Genomic DNA, 3,911 nt, shown 5'->3' with positions numbered 1-3,911 from the left:
GAAGCGTATTCTCTACAAAGAAGATCTTAGACAAAGCACTGCAGAGGTTTGCCAAAAAGGCTCTTCGAATGAGCTTTGCAGACCCAAGACATAAATTAGAAGGGGGGCTAGAAACACAAGAGTTACAATTAGCTCTGGCCTAACTTAGAGATAGGAAACAAAGACCAAACATAAGTTACTGCACATGCCGTTTTGCTAATTGATGCCACAAATACCTTCCCTTATGCTGACTTCCATGATGAGGATGGATGATGACGGTGGGTAAGGGTCACTACAACATGCCCACAGAGAAGGGCTGGCCCATGTAGGGCCCCTACGGTATTTACACCCTCAGCATTAAACAAAAGGGTTTACACGAGCAATCTGTTAGTCAGTCCAGATACATTCTTCCTCTTGCAAGCCAGACGAGATGCCTGCCAACCTGTCTATATATCACTCAAACTATGACTTAGTCTTAGCATCATTGATACAGACAAGTATGTATATTTTTCCCTTAGAACATCCTGTCTTCCTCTTAATTGTAGAATTTACTGCTCACTGTAATTAGGATAGTTTTGCCAGAATGCCTCTGTAAATCTTGTGTCGGTAGACTTTTCAAAGCATCCTATCACAGAGATTTGTTCCTTGTAAATGTCCCATCTGCTGATGTCCTGCTATCACATAACCTATAAATAAAGACACAAAACCCACAGAGCATAGAAGGACGCCCGCCTGGTGAATGAGAAAGAAAGCCGAGGTGCTCTCTCCTTTTTTGCTGACACCATCTCTCCTTCAGGGGCCCTGGACCTGCTGGAGCCAGACTCTGGCAGAAATGAACTAAATTCTTTAAATGTATGGCTGGCTCTCCGGGGCCATAGAGAATATAATTGGATATGTGTAACCACTCTAAAACACTATCAATCCTTGAATGCCTGGGAAAATGTACAAAATTATTTACTTGGTATATGGAATCATTCTAATTTTAGTCTAAATTTACAGTCTCTTCATCAACAAATTCTGGACCTCAATCAATCTGCTACCTTTGTTTCTGCTTCCCAGGTAGCAATGTCCTTTCTAGATGGACTAAATAATTTTGTCAGTAATCATAGTCTCCTCTCTCTTTTTATGAACATCGGTTTGATCCTTGGAGCCATGTTAATTGTCCTTTGTCTCTTTCCAGTCTTCCACCAGGTACCAAGCAATGGGATTCATGGTTTCCATTGAATTACATACTCTACTTTTAAAAAATATAAAAGGGGGAGATGCTGGGAGCCGCATCGGCCTCACTGAATGACTAAGTGATGACAGTCACAGTGAGGAAATGGCAGACGTTTGCACAGCTCCTGCCATGAGAGGCAAAACTGGTATCTCCTTCTGCTACTGGTTCATATTGGGAATGAGCCTGTTGTTACTGATTGGCCTCACAATGTTCCAAATCAGACCGATATTCCCCACACAGATACCTCATGAGAAGAAGCATACTCCTACCGCTACAAAGGAGATTTTAGATCAAAGCACTGTAGATGTTCATCGAAAGACTCTTCCAATAGGCCCCTGTAGATTCTAAACATAGACTATGAAGGGGTTAAAAACACAAAAGCTCCATAGAAAAAGAGCCTAAATTGGAGATAAGAAATGTAAAACAAAGACAGAACATAGTCCCTTCCCAAGGCCCACATTCTACAGATACCCTCCCTTGAACTGACTTCAGTTATGAGGATGGACAAGAACGTGAGACACCCAGGCCCAAGGCCAACACACATAGGGCCCCAAGAAAGGGCTTTCTGAAGCAACTTGTTAACAAACATTCTTTCTCTAATAGTTTATGAGCCAAACAAAATAACTCCTAGCCTATCTATATACCACTTAAGCTATGTTTTAATCTTAGCTATACTAACTTAAATAATATGTATATTATCCTGTTTTTCACTAAAAACATTCTGTTATATTCTTGGTTATAAGATTTACTCAACCTCAGTGTGTGTTACATGACTTGGTTGTAACTTGTTAATTAAAAACAAAGTCATAATTATTGGCAAAACCCCAACCTGTACAAAATAAGATAGGTTTGTTACTTTCTTAATCTTGGGGACTGATGCCAGAATGAATGGGATGATTCTACAAAAATGCTCCTGTAAAACTTGTTTCTGTGCACTTTCGTTAATTAAAACATCTTATAAAAATTAGTCGCTATAAAAATTTCTGTTTTCTAATGTCATCACTTTCAATGATTAAAACATCACAAAGAATTAGTCACTGTAAAAAATTTCTATTTTCTGATGTCATGTCATCACTTGAGCTATAAATAAAGACACCACAGCAGACAGAGCAGAGATGCCTGCCTGGTGATCAAGGAAGAAACTTGTGGTTCTCTCATCTCTCTCTCTCTCTCTCTCTCTCTCTCTCTCTCTCTCTCTCTTTCGTGCCGACACCGTCCAGCCTTCAGGACCTGCTGAAGCGGGACTCAGGCAACTAGGTTTGTGGTAATTTGCTAGAACAGCCACAGAAAACTATTTTAATCAGACCGCTAGAGCTCCCCCAACCCTACTCACTTTCAGCATGGCATGCAAAAAGCATCTGATCTCCCTGCAAGGCGGGGCTGAGGCCACCCAGGTCTCCAGTCGCTATGACAGCCCAGAGCCTGGCTCACTGCGGATGCAACACCCATACTGTGCCCCTGGCAGGGGACAAGCCAGCATGATGCAAAACCTAATTAGGGCAGAATTGGGACGTGTGTCTGCCCAGTTGGAAGGGACAAGCTCACAAACTCCACCTGAGTAACCACAAGCCTGGTGTTTAGGGGCACAGCTCTAGAGCCCGGCTGCTGGGGCTGGAGCCCGTGCTGTCCATGTCCTGGCTGGGTGACCATGGCCGAGCTGCTCAGCCGCTCTGTGCCCTAATAATGCCTGGTTTGCAGACTGTGGCTTGCAGACCAGGTGGTGGGCATGCACTTGGAAAGGTGCCCAGCCCTGAAAAGTGCTCACTGGGTGTCCCGTGTCAGCTGTGGGGCCTGCTGGGGTGGGGTCCCTGGACTCCCCGAAGGCCAATCCAGCCTCCCGGCAGGTGCCGTCTCTCCGGGAGCACCAGAATGGAAGACGGGACTGGCCTGGCGTCTCCTTCTGCCTGAGCAGTACTGGCTGCCCTGAGCTCGGTGGGGATGGACCCTGGGCTGTCTTCCCATCCAGCGGGGGAGGGTGTGGGTGCTGGCTGTGGGGACAACCACCTCTGCCGGGCTGGCCTGGGAGCCTGGCTGGCCTCGGGAGGTTAGAATTGGCTGGTGTGCCAATGGCGGAAGTGGGTGATGAGCTGGACACTGTGCGGTCCAACTTCTTTCCTTCATGATCGCCGAGGGCTGAGCCCCAGCATTCTGCCCACCCGGCTTCACATGGGCAACGCAGAATGAAGAAGAGCAGGTGTTCCTGACCGGGTCTGCCTCGCATCCCTGAAGTCTTCAGGTCAGCGGGGAGTTGTCTGAAGTGGTGCCTGCACCAGGCCAGCTCAGAGAAGGAGCTGGAAGCTGCCTGCAGCCCAAGTCAGGCCCTCATGCACTCCCAATGCCACACCCCAGGCAGAATGGGAAGAGGTCTGCGGCAGAGCGGAGGGGCGGAGGTGGGCAGTGAGGACGACTGAACTGGGCTCCATCCAACCTCGGCTGCCCCTTGCCTGGCACCCGGGCCCCTCTCGGGCACCTCATGCACCTCTGCTTCCTCAGGATCCAGGAGGTTCAGAGCGACCATCTGGCGTAATGGCACCTGCACGGCGTGCCCGCACCTGTGACCTGGGGTGTCACGGTGTCATGGGGTGGGCAAGGGCCCCCACTCTGGGGCCACACTGCCTGGGCTCAACTCCTCGCTTCTCCCCTGGTCACCTGTCTGATGCCAGGTGAGCTACTTCCTGTTTCTGAGCCTCGGTTTCATCATCTATAAAAGGGA

The 3,911-nt window shown here is 48.1% G+C and overlaps 1 protein-coding gene across 4 annotated transcripts in view; it reads right to left on the bottom strand.

The window, feature by feature from the left end:
* SLC2A9 (solute carrier family 2 member 9) overlaps positions 1-3,911 on the bottom strand; it is a 236,485-nt gene that overhangs the window by 85,264 nt on the left and 147,310 nt on the right. The gene's annotated exons all lie outside the window — the stretch shown is intronic.

Source organism: Suricata suricatta, chromosome 1, assembly GCF_006229205.1.
Source record: "Suricata suricatta isolate VVHF042 chromosome 1, meerkat_22Aug2017_6uvM2_HiC, whole genome shotgun sequence".
NCBI classification, from domain to species: domain Eukaryota; kingdom Metazoa; phylum Chordata; class Mammalia; order Carnivora; family Herpestidae; genus Suricata; species Suricata suricatta.
This window is presented reverse-complemented; position numbering and strand designations above follow the sequence as displayed.